This window comes from Diadema setosum, chromosome 17, assembly GCF_964275005.1.
Source record: "Diadema setosum chromosome 17, eeDiaSeto1, whole genome shotgun sequence".
Lineage (NCBI taxonomy): Eukaryota > Metazoa > Echinodermata > Echinoidea > Diadematoida > Diadematidae > Diadema > Diadema setosum.
The window spans coordinates 28157006-28171364 of record NC_092701.1 but is presented as its reverse complement, the minus strand read 5'-3'; positions in this window follow the sequence as shown (position 1 = coordinate 28171364).

The following is a 14359-nucleotide window of genomic DNA, read 5'->3' as shown; positions in this document are numbered from 1 at the left end:
AGAAAATAACTGAATAAAAATCCTAACACTGCAAACTCAGAAATTATTGTTTATGCATCATTTTCATTGTAGCATCTCTACAATATGATGAGCTCCCTCGTGGAGACTTAATGAGCTCCTTTGTGGAGACAATATGAGCTCCCTCGTGGAGACTTGGTGTATATATATATATATATATATATATATATATATAATCTTGTTTATATCTCTCTAAGATTTATTATGTTTGTTTTTTGTTAAGTGCTGTCTGGGGCAAACTATTTGTATAGGGCCCCATTTTTCTCTCTCTTCTTTCTTTCTATAAAACAACAACAACATCTCTTTCTGTGCATGTTTTTGCAGTATATACATGTCGGTCAATCTTGATAAACGTTTGTTGATCATAAGTCTAGCTGGCAGTTTATAATACATTATGGCATTATCCGTTCAGATATTTCGGGTACAATACAGCATGTGACTTTGTAAAGTTTATCTTTAATCTTGTCTGTGAAAGAGATGAACACTATGTTACATGTAGTTACATCAATGCTACAGTATAAATACACTGAGACTAATAACTTCTTTTCCCTTAATATAGTTGTATGAGTCTTATAACACCATATGCCATGATGCAATACAGTATAATCTGATATAATCTGATATAATATAGTATAATATAATATAATATAATATAATATAATATAATATAATATAATATTTATATGATATGATATAATATAATATAATGTAATATAATGTAATATAATATAATATAATATAATATAATATATGATATAATATAATGTAATATAATATAATATAATATAATATAATATTATATCATATTATATAATATAATATATAACTACAGTCAGTATAGTCTCAGTTTATTTCCACAAACATTCACATATTCACATGAAGTCTAAGTCAGTAATTACACATACATAAAGGAACATGTGCACGTATCAGTTTCCAATATTGTAAACAGTTTATACATTGAATGTTTTCGCGAACACGAATTAAGTATTACAACTTGCTAAACAAGGCCCTATATTATACGAATAATTTATGAGTTGTGAGTGCATAGGGCACGAATATCGCACGAGGCGCTAGATGAGCCACTGGTCTATTCAACAAGGCGCGTAGCGCCGCGTTGAATAGACCAGTGGCGAATCTCGCGCCGAGTGCGGTATTACGTGCCCCAATGCACGAACAAAATCATAAATTATTCGTTTTATACAACACCTTGTCCACAATCACAATACAAAATTAGTGACCGCCAACTCAGGAAGGCCCAAAAATAAATGTAACAATTAGGCAGAGAATTGTAAACCACCCTGTGTACTGCTATCAAACACTCGTCATGATTCGACCACACAGTCACAGGAATCACGAACTCCGCAGGGTCTATACCCATTCTACGCTAACGTTAGATCGAGTTTAGGCCTAACTGTTTAGGTCGATCTGAGATGTCGGTAGATCTAGTAGTAGGTCTAGACTTTGTCTATTTCCGAAAATGATTTTGTATAAAAACACAGAAAAATAATCAAATTACGGTTTCTCAACTTGAAATGAAGTCTTGATGTTGGGATCACTGTGGTTCACGTAGCAGATCAGAGTCAAAAGTAAAAACACAGCAGTACCGCTAGGTGTATACAGGCCGCGATACATGCAACTTAACTAGCTAGGTAAAGTAACTGCGCGTACACGTTAACGTTGCAGTACTCCGCACCGAACTAAAACATAGTGGAATGCGTGTTCACCCAGGAAATACGCAGCCACCAAAACTTGCTACCACCGCCATTTTGTTAGGGCAATTTTTCCTTACATGGAGTGCGGACTGTGTCTCCGAAGCGCAAGACCATTTTCATGTACAAACGTGCATTGTTACGTCATAATCACTAGCCACTGGACGGCGTACTCTTGCTTGCGCGCGTACCAGTGGCCCAGTCTGACCGCGCCTACGCGTGCACTCCATATAAGGAAAAATTGCCCGAACAAGATGGTGACGCAACACGGTAATTTGGCTGCACGGTCTCGTGTATGTTGGGAATAGGGACACGCATTCCACTATGTTTTAGTTCGGTGGTACTCCGCCGCGCCTGGTCTGTGAGACTTACCGGCAGCGCAGCGCAGCCGGCCAGCACGTACACTGTACAATGTAGTTTGCTGGCGCTTTGCTACGGGTGTGAGCCACAGAACTCTGTGAGCGGCCATGCATTAGTAGCCCCCCGCGAAGCCGTGCTATAGTACCTTCGAGCCGTGCTATAGGCCCATGCCAGGGGCCTATTGTATGGCTGTCACTCTCAATGAGTTTGATAGGTATTTTCTATTGAATGTCATGTGACATGTTCTTGGCCAATCACAATTCGACATCATTCTGAGGTGTTGTATAAAATGTAATATGTAAATAGTAAGTGTAAAGGATATACTATCAAAAATGTAGAACTTGGATGACAAAGAAAGTGGAAACTGGCGGGGGAAGAAAACAGAAAAGGAAACGGCTGAGAGTGTGGTGTAAGTTACCCTTTTGCAAGCAGTAGTATGAGTTTATAATAGCTGCAAGAATAACAATTGCCTGCACTGAAATTGACCTAGGAATATTGTATTAGAAAGCATACAAAGCAAGATCTATTTTGTCATCATCTAATCATTAATTGAGTACACGTATTCAAGCTAGAGGAAGATTAAATGCGAATGAATTGTATGCAGACATAGCATTGAGTAATAGAATGATTAAAGATTTTCAATTTCAATTTTCAATTTCAATTTATTTTTGCATCTTTTTTTTATAGAAGACAATGTACAAACGTAAATAATAATACAAATTTAGGTTTGAAAATGCCCCAATAGTCTGAGGACATGAAGGAAGAAGTAGCGAGTAGTGTTCAAACAAAGGCAGAATTTTAGGGGAAAAAACAGTAAAATTGTTGCATTTTCACCTTCATGACATGCTCCACGTTGCAGGGGCAATAACAATAAACATACGAAATGATGGTTGACGAAATGAAATTTCCTGACAGAACTACTAAAAGGCTATTCTCATTACAATATAACTCACATAAGAGAGGGGGTGGACCAGAATAGCAGTATTTTGTGAAGGGAGTGCATGTGCGCACACCAGGCAGGTGGAAGAAGTGTTCCTTACGAGTGGAATACCTATGCATGAACATGACAGTTCTTTAATGGTTTAAAACTTAAAAGGGTAGCTGAAGATTCATTCATTAAGGTTGGTGAGCAAAGATGTAGAGGAGGCAAGTCATAAATTCTCAACGACTTCTTTTCAAGAGCTTTTTAAGAGTGACAAAGTAGACAAATATCATACTGCTTTTTAAAACCATGCATGAAGAAAATAATTATGATCATATACTTAGTCTCGAGTTCAAATGATGTGCAATCCTTAGTGACGTAATCATGATTTTCGGATGTATTTGACAAAACAAAAGAATGAACTCTTAAGACGCAGTTATGTTTATGCAACTTCCAAGATATTTGATTTTTTTAAAGCTTGAAATAAGAGAATTCGCAATATAGATATTTTGGAATAAAAAAAATAGTACAAACATATTCATTTTATATTATGAACAGTTTGACTGTTTTTGTGCTTTCTATACCTTATGATAATTTATTTTTCACCAGTACTGGCGCATTGTCGTACTATATTTGTTTGATGTTACCTGTAATTTAGTGTAAACTCAATATATGTGTTTGTGTGTGTATGTACGTCTCTGTCAGATTGATAAATGTGTTCATCTTTATTGAATGTATAACAAGCTGTTATTATTCATGGAATTCGACTGTATGCTTTTGATAATTGGACCCCTGTAATCAGTTTTGCTGTAGGGGCTTCCAACCCACACGTGGAAAATAAAATTACATCTCTGGATTCTTTCCAATCCCGTAAATACACAATCTTAGAGCTGTTCCTCGATCGAGCAACCCGTAACTTAATTGTGATGACATCAATGTGTTATTAGACATGTTATTGGATGAGATGAGAGCAGAATGTCACCAGCGTTTTTCCACTAGGCAGACATGGCTCACAAGTCAGACACTATAGGCAAAAAAAAAAAAAGGCCCACGAGGACGGCATGACATGACAAAATTTTTTCTTATCCATTGTCGGTTTTTTTTTCTTTTTTTGCCCAGTGTGAAACTTAAGAACTTTATTTACGTAGTGTTGAGCTAGATGGCAGTTTCTGTTTTTGTTTTTGTTTTTGTTTTTGGTTTTTTTTGGGGGGGGGAGTTTGTGTTTGTTTGTTTGTTTTTTGTTGTTGCTTTTTTTTTTTGTTGCTTTTTTAGTGAGAAGCTCGTGGGCTAGATGACTCGTGGGTGTCGAGCTCGTCGGGTGACCCTGTTTGACCTACCGTTACTAAAAAAAAAAAAATAAAATAAAATAAAAAAAAATCGAAAAGGACGATGTCCTGCATTGACAAAATAACCTGAAAAGATAAGCAGCAATTGTTCAAATACCTAAAAGTTCTTCGAGTGTACTCCAGGAAAGTCCTACAGAGTTTTAGATGAATTATATCATTATCATGTATGAATTTTCCATGTGTTTCTTTTTATGATCTTGTTATTGTTATTAGTTCTAGTGCTACATCTCATTTACCAGGTATATACTAATTTTGCTTGTTCTATAAGGACATACTTTTTATATGTGAGAACTGACTACCCCATCAATGACTGTCCAACATGCTGTCTTTTCGCCTCCTTATTTCCTTTTTGTTGTTGTTGTATTTACTGCCCTATGCTGTCGTTGTTTTTCTTTGTTTTGTTTTGTTTTGTTTTGTTTTGTTTTAATTATTTTGTTGTTTGTTCGGTTTGTTGATTATTTGTAGCTGTCCAGTCATAGGAACTAGGTAAACTATGAGCAAAGTGAAGCCTTGTTTAAAAAAAAAAAAAAAAAAAAAAAAAAACATGCGTACGATTTTACTTTGATTTCTCCGTTACTTTGAATACTCCGTTTCTTTTTCATTAACGCATAGTTCAAGAACACAAAATTCGAATTCGCAGCTGGTTTCTACCCTGTACTAGCTCTTGGTGAGGAAGAGAAATAATTTCTAATATCTACTACAAATATACCGCTACTTACATAACTAAAACCGACAATGTCTTTTTGTTTATTTGCCCTAATCTTATAGATTAAAGATGGTAAACAGAATCTGTGATTCTATAAGGGAGTTCACGGTTAGCGCGTGTCTCATTTGACCCCTACACCACAGACTCTCTAACAACATGGACATGTGTTGTGATCAAGAATTCCTTATTGAAGCATGGCATCTTGTATTAAATCAATGCTCACGAAATGCATGGAGAGATTTTGCTAATCAGTGTTGATGAATGAATTACTTACACCTGTACGTTCTAATTCAGTCTAAAACACATACATTGTAATGACATAATTCAGATTCCAAGTTGCCCAAGGATTCTACTCATTTTAAAGTCAGTGGCAAATACACAGACAGTCTCATTTGACCTTTGTTTTACACATGCGCAAATCACAACCGTGAACTCCCTTATTGGCATGACTGGTCACTACTATCGTTTTCGTTGTTACAGTTTCATCATAATCATTGTTGAAGTTGTTTCTAACCATGATTATAAGTATATCATTTGATATTTCATTAACATAATTATTCGAATAATCAAACGGTGAAAGAGAAAAAACATAACAAATGGACTGTAAACTCACTTCTGTATCTAAATGCTGTTAGAGTTAGATTCAGTTGTTTCTGTTTCCTTTCATCGTGCAAGAAATAGGGTGAAAGTCAAATACATACGTTACAGGTTCTTTAGCAACTACGTTCTCTCAATTCATTGGCAAAGTGGCAGTAAATATTGTATAGACAACGATAGAAGAGAGCTGGTGATTGAACGTGTGCGATTAACTTAACTGGCTTGGTTCTTTTCCAAAGCTGGCTGAAGCAATATTACAAATCAAAGAAAAGACAATCAGAATTCCCGAACCTCTTACCACACATTGATGATAATGACCAGGTAATGTGTGTTCACAGAAGCCGTGTTTTATACTCAGAAAATGAAAAAAGGTTCGTCATTCTGGACGTTGTTTAATCCGAAAGTGATATCAGGTTCGTAGCTCCGAAAATTGAAAGAACGAGCTGCTACAAATGAACCTTCGGAACTACAAACACCTCATTTCATTTTCAGGGGCCCGTTTCATAAAACTTGTTATTAGTTACAACTGCCACATTTATATGACAATTTTTTTTTCTCTCAGCCAATCAGATGCAAGGATTTCAGTAGCTTGTCACATCTATGACAACTTGTCACTGATGACAAATTTTATGAAACGGGCCCCGGATCAGCGGACCTTCGGAACACCGAACCTTCGGCATTACGAACCGCAACCCCTTCATATCACTGGTATTCCTAGATAGAAATCTGACAGCCAGCCGGGTGGTGAGAGAGGCAGTTCGCAGCGTGTTGCTTTCCGTTGTATGGTTGTATGGCCATGCAAGTTGCCGTCCCAGCATTTAAGTTCGGTTCACCGTCTTCCCAATCTGACAAGACACCATACACACACAAAAAATGAAGAAAATATGCACATCAATAAGACAACAGCAACTGATTCATTCACTCGTTCATTCGCACGTTCTTTCAGGAGGAAAAAAAAGTGTTATTCATTATTGTTGTTATCATTAGTATTATTGTTATCAGCATTAAAGCTATTATTATAATAATAATTATTATTATAATTGTTATAATTATTGTAATCATCACCATCATTATAATTATTAGTATTAGTATTAGTATCATTATCATTATTGTTATTATCATCATCACCATCATCATTATAACTATTATTATTATTATCATCATTATTTGATTTGATTTGATTTGATTTTGATTTTATTGGTTCCTGCATTATATCATTGCTCATGCAGATACATAAACATATATCATATACATTAATGGTACCATACATATAAATGGATATACATGAACATTAGTTGCTAACAAAAATTAGTTTTTTCATTACCTTTAGAATATACAGCAATACATTTCTTCATTGCCTGTACATAAATGTCCAACAGAACAGTGATGCAATGAATAACGCAGATTGCATGCAGCCCTCGTACATAATACATAACATATAGGAAAATAGGGGGAGGGATGACTTGCATAGAGATAGGATAGGAGAAAGGAGAGAGGAGAGGTCTGTCTGCTTTCACTATTACACAAAGTTAGAACACCTGGATCACTGAATAGCAAAGCATGGCAAAGTATTTTCTCACCGAGGTACAGGTGAACAGTTACAGGTCATGGTCGGTTACATAACATTACGCAATAAATTCTGAACGGCGATAATTCAACGAGGGATACAATACAATACAATTGCAATGACATCATAAGATCACTGATATCCAGAGAGCAGCATTGTCTTTACAGCTTTCTTGAAAGAATTTCTGAAGGAAGAGAGTTCCAAATATCAGGTCCAGTGTGTCTGATAGATTTCAGAGCCATCACCGTTTTAGGATTTTGTAGATGAAATTTATCAGATTGCCTTGTGGGATAAGAATGTATATCCTTGGTCAAATGAAATAATGAGAAAAAAGTAGATGGCAACTGACCGTTATACAAACGAAACATAAAAAGTGAATTTTGCAAAAAAAATAATATCATTTACCTTTAGTGTTTTTAATTCTACGAACAAAGGATCTGAATGGTCCCGATAACCTGAATTGGTGCATATACGTATAGCTTTCTTTTGCAGAAGCAATATACTGTCAATGTGACTTTTCGCAGTTGCCCAAGCAATGTTACAATATGAGATGTTCGATAATATCAAGGAATTATAAAGCATAAATAAAATATTCTTTGGGACATAATACTTAAGCTTACAGAGTAGACCAACGTTACGAGACACTTTATCTGAGATATATTGCACATTATCATTCTCACTGACTTTTTCTTGTTTTTGTATGCCTAAAAATGGAGTCGTCACTCAACACGGGTGCAAGTAGGGAGGTGTGCATATCTCTCTGGTGCAAATATCCTAGGTCTCTACACCATTAACACCCACATATTGTATAGGCCACTTGCTCGACTTTGAAAAAAAAAGATCAATGGGTTGTGGGGGGGGGGAGGGTTATTTCTCTATGACATGTGTATTTTGTGATGTAGGCGCATGTGTAGAGGTACTTAAGGGTGGGGTATTTTTCTTTTGATTTTAAGCATGATATTTGTAAGATATAGATGACAGCGGGAATTTCCCATTGAGATGAACAAACCTCTAGTTAGTATGCTATCGTACAGATTGAGAAGCGGATGAATATTGGCCTCGATTTGCTTCGAGGTAAGTAATGTTTTCCCTATATCTGACGTCGATGATTACGATGTTGACTGTATGTATTCGACATCTTCTGGCCATTACGAGCACAAGTGACGCCGAAAATTTTTTTTGTTATCACTTACTACGATATGGTGAAGTTCTTCCATTTTCGTCGGTTACGCACTCCCAGGTATCTTGCATGCTGCAGTTAACCCAAAACGAGTTAGCAGTAGAAGTTCGGTACAATAGTAGTATGTAGTGCAGAAAACCAAACTCGCAGGGACTCTCCACGAAGATTAACGAGGGCCTCCGCTGCTCGTTCGTGCCCATAGTCACTGGCTTCATCAAGTCACAGGTATCTCGAGCTTCGTGCCAGCTGAGAGTGGCAGCATTGTTGATGATATGATAACACTTGGTGCCCGCGAAATGCCATCCGTCGGGGCAAATTTCTGGAAAATAATCAGAAACAACTTGTATAACCCTGATAGGCATTATTTACTATTTGCAGATGAAACAGAAACCCAACTTTAATACCTCACAATAATTGCAATATGTGAGTTAGGGATAGAACCAATCAATGTGGAAATACATGTATTAATCAGTATAATCAATGTTAATTATTGTTACATATTCCATTTTTGAACAATAGTTATAATAAGATTGTTTTTACAATAAATCGTCTACAGTTATGGTTTACTGGGAAAATTAGTTCTATCTCCTAATATTTTAGGTTTTTATGTGAAATTTTTTAAATATGATAGGATGCTTTGTGATACAACTGACCTACACATATGCATCAATGTGATAACTCAACTATGTTTGAAATCACTGCTTCCTATGGTAAACAATACCTTTAACGTAATCACGTGGTAATGGTGTGGAAACGGGTTAGATTTCGAGCGAAAGAAGCGAGGGGATGATAAATGCCAGAAAGAACCGCGTACTATGATGAAATGCATGCAAACACACACATACACACACACACACACACATATATACATATATACACACACACACACACATATATATATATATATATATATATATATATATATATATATATATATATATATAGGTATGGTATTACCGGACAGCATGGTAATTCCTGACACGCACATTTTTTCCTACTGATGACATTCAGTACTCTCGAGACTTCGTAGATTAGCCTCACAGAACGTTGTGTGGACCGAAATCGCAAAAAAAAAAAAAAAAGCCGCGACATAAAAATGTAAAAACGCGAAGAAATTCACATTTTACCTCAGATTTCTAGTTGAGTGACCCGCACCTCGTCATAGTTAGTATTTATGGATGTTTGAATTACATTTCGTCACTGAAATTCTATGAAATACCACTTACGTACAGGAAAAATGCTGAAGAATCCAATACAACCACAAGTTCACTGATCGATACCGAAAATTTGCAGCTATCGTCCTCAAACGCGAACGATGCGGAAAGTTGTGCGCTAAGGAAGGGGCCCGCAAGGCCCGCAACTCGTCACCCGCGCTCCCATAGACAAAGCACGTAAAATTCCATTGTAGATTTTTCGTAAGGCTTTATCACGTGAACTGTTCGAAATGTTCAAGATGGACATTTTACTGTAAAATACGAAATTTGAGCCTCATTTGCCGATTTTTTTTTTTTTTTTTTTCGTCCGCTCGGTGAGAATGTGTACGGTGATTCTGGTGCAAGGACAAGGTGCGAAAGACGTCGATTATTTTATTGCGAAAATCGTGTTCGGAATTATAATTCGATTTTACACCGCGCAAAAAGACAACTTTTTGGAGAGGGGTATATTTGAAGTCTGTTTTCCAAAAATCGGAGTGAATAATTTTCATAAATTTGTCAAATTTGTAATTTTCAGGACTTTGTGAATAACTTCGTCCTCTCACTACGGAATTCAGAGCCACGAAAAAAAGAAAAGCTTCCGGTGATACGATCAACTCTCCTACGTAATAATGTTTGTAGTCCGCGTGTTGGTACCAGTACAGAAAAGAAGACGAAGTAGGGTGGTAATGCATGTCAGTCCGACATTGCTATTTATTCAAACCAAATTTTCGACGCATACATACGTCTTCCTCAGACCCTGACATGCCTGAGGAAGACGTAAGTATGAAAACATGCTTTTACCTGTATTAGCTAAAAACGATATGGGCGGAATTTCATATATAACGTACATAAAAAATTGGGAGGGTATGACATCATCAAATCGCTCATTTCAATATTCATAAGGACTGGTTTAGAAATGTTTCGCTAATAAAAGTGAAATTTCAAAATGTCATATCTTTCTTACTTCTTATCCGATTTTGGTCATTTTTGCAACGTTCTTTTATTATGGGATATTTTTCTCTTTCTTTTTAAGTTTATTTATTTTTGGGGTGGATTTCCTCATTAAAGGTACAGCTGTCAAACAAAATAATCTTGTCCTTCCTAGAGCCTCGAATCCGTTCCATGGTACAACGAGCTCATGCAGACGGGATATGTACTCTCTTCAAAATAAACCTCTTTTATGATCAAAGTATCAAAAAGTTGGTGTTTTGTTGTTGTTCTCCCTCTCTCACTCTCTCATTACACATACAGCAACTTATTCCTATCCTTTATAAATCATTTGTTAGTTTAAATTTCAACTTACACCCCGAAGATGGGTAATTTCCTCATTTTTTAACCGATCCATGATTTTGTCTATTATATGTGTTTCACAGTTCATCAATATTGTTTGGAAGGTTTTGTTGTCGTTGTTGATGATGTTGTTTTTGTTTTGGTTGTTTGTTATGCTCAGGGTTGACAACCTTAATTATTTTTTCCTATTACTACAATCAAAACGATTGTTTCCTAAGGCGCCAATAAGATTTTGCCCAATTGTTACACGAGACACTTGATTTCAACGGTTCATACCTCTGAGTGTTTGAGGGCCGTAGAATGTGTGTGTGTGTGTGTGTCTGTGTTTGTGTGTGTGGTTGCATGTGTTTGCGTGAAAGCAGTAGCAGAAAATGTTTTACCTACCCGTCTCACAGGCATGTCCAGTCCAACCATCAACACAGTCACACGTGTATCCATAAGCCGTGTTTCTGCAGCTTCCTCCATTTTGACAAGGGTTACTCACGCAATCATCGACTTTGTGGAGAGAAAAATGTGAGAGAAAAAGAGATGAAAGCGACAAAACTTAGGCAAATGTGGATGAAACTTTGCTTTGGATATTGATATGAGTTAGGAATGGAACAATTCTGAAAAGTATATCCAAACCTCGGCGTGCAGCTCCCACCGCATTTCTTCTGGGATTTTTTTTTTCTTTCGATTTTGGAGCATTTATTCTCACTCAATACAAAACATTAAATAATTACTCACGTAGAAAATTAACATGCATTTTATTACGACAGAGCAGAATGATGAATGCAATATGACAACGCAACGGATAGAATATCATGCAATGCAGTCCTTTGAGATCTCGCTCCTGAGCAGCCAATTAAAGTAATAAAGCATAATGCTTCTTCATCCAAAAGAGCATCTTTTGGAAATAAAAGAAATAATTAAATGAAAAATAAATTAACGATACATATTCTAATTACATTTTTCTTTGCCTGACATCTAGACTTCCATACTTTACGAAAATTAATTCGTCACAGTGACATGATTTTCAGATGTCCGGGACGTGTGTGATGACAACAATGAATGAAAACCGCAAATAATGGTATACCTACCTCTTATCGCTATTTGGCAGATGGTATTGTGAACCTTTGTGCAGAGTCTGTCTTCGCCAATCGCATCATCGACAATCAACACACCACAGGCCTCATTCGAAATATTTGGTTCACCGTCATCCCAATCTGAGAAACATCAGTGGCAGAGTTTGTCAAATCATCGAATTAATATTGTAATTGTGAATTGAGACCTATATACTAATACATGCCATGCATAACGAAAGGGGATTAAGAGATTTAACAGAATTAAAAAAAGTACCCCACTTTATTTATGCTTCATTTTATGACAAAAGGAAAATCCTTTCTTAATCAGTGTTTCATTCAATAACAATTCTGTAACGTCCTGTTTGCACGATTGATTTAAGTTTATGCATCCCTGAAACCGCATTTGATCATCTTTTTACCACACATTTTGTTAGTGTTATGATGAAAGAAAAAAAAAACAGGTCTTATATTCATTCGAGCCCTTCGTTGTTTATATTTGTTTCGGTGGCACTAGTTTCAAGAATCTCTTAATTCCTGAATTTATTGCCAAATCTGCAAGGTACAATGAATTTCGTACATTAACAATTCCTGATTCTCTCTCCAGTTGACTAATCATCTTTGGTAAATTTCTGGCCAATTTTCGAAAGATTTGATAAATCGTAGCTTGCCCGGCAGAAGGGCCCTACATGGCAAGTATGCATCATGAAAGCCTTGGGGCCCTTCTGTTTGGCAAGCAACAAAATCTAATCACATCTATCTTAGTTTGAATTCTTCACTCGCAATTCAGGCGATGAAATATAATAGTGGTGCATTATCTAAATTCTTCTTCCATATATTCCACATTATACGTACACGTTTTATATTCCCACTGATTTAAAAAAAAAAATACATTTAACACAAGAGCCAATATAAGATAAAATTACACAAATGTATAAGGACATTGATGATCTGTAATATAAGAAATCTACTGAAAAGCAAAACTTGCAGGATGTACGTTACAAAGTTATGATATACATGTAAGCGTTTACAATATGCCAAAAATGACGAAATATGCAATAATAAGATATGTCGAGATTATGATAAAAACTACGGAATGTACAAAATATTGGGTAATGTTCATGATTAAACTTAAGGCATCAATGCTAAATAAAGTAGAAATTTTGATATATTGATATTTTCGATGATTAATTATAAGGTAATTTCTCCGGTACATTTAGGTGAGTTATAGAGTACATGGAAACAGTCACAGGCACTATATACATACTCCGAAAAGACGTTGTGCTTCCATACGAGTCCGTTTCGCACACCCAGGGGGAGCTAGCGTTCGCCTTCTTGCAATTGAGCCACACTTTATCAATACCCTTAAAGTGAGTCTTCACTTCGGAGAGCTCCTCTCTGCTCTCGGGACACAGAAGGGAGGGTTGTCGCTGACTCCCGTTGCCAAGGGACACCGGCGGACTCTCGGCACATTGAGTCCTAGCCTCTGTCCATTGGTTGCTCAGACCACTCTGAGGATAAACTCGCAAGAGGCATTTGGACTTGGCATAGATCCAGCCTTGTGGACAAATACCTAGGAAAAGCGACAGAGATGACGTTTGTTCTTATTTTTAGTTGTTCAAGTTTCAAGGCACTGTTACAATAGAATACATGTGTAATTAGACAAAGATCATCAAGTTAGACCAGTCGAAAGAAACAAGCAATTACCAAACATTACACTGGTATTCAAAAAACCATGATGTAGGAATGCTGTAAAATCGCAACTGCTTGATATGATTACAATCATTTATGTATTATATCCCATAGGTCATATGGTGCCTTACCGAAGGCGCCTATTCAAAGAGTAGCAGCTATGCATTGTGTGTGTATGTGTGTGTGTGTGTGTTTGTGTGCGTGTGTGTGCGTGCCTTTTGTGCTCTCCCTTCACACAATCAAATTTTCTCCTCAAGATGTCTGCGCAACGTTTTATCTTCAAGTGACGTCACGTCTGGTTACTGTTTGAATGCTGTGTATGTGTCTACTCTTCTCTGTACTTTCTGTTCCTGTTGAGTTTGTTTTTTTTTTCCCTGATACTTGCTTCTACAGCTGAACGTCTCCTGACTCCACTCTCCGTTGCTACGGCACTCCCGCCAATTCTGCTGGACCTCTTCCTCTTCCTCGTAGCCGTCTGCGCAAGAGAAGATCGCCTCACTCGAGAAGCGGCGGTCCGCGGGCCAGTAATGGACAGGGGCTTGGGTGTGATCCACTTTGATCTCCGGGCAGTAGTTTGGTTGAGCTAAAAGAAGAAGCACAGAGAAAGAGACGAATAAGAGTGAGTCACGTCAACAAGATAACTGAACATGAGCTTCTTTTGATCTTTCGATTACCAATGCCCTTGGCTTTGTTGATTTTAATTCAGCATTTTTCT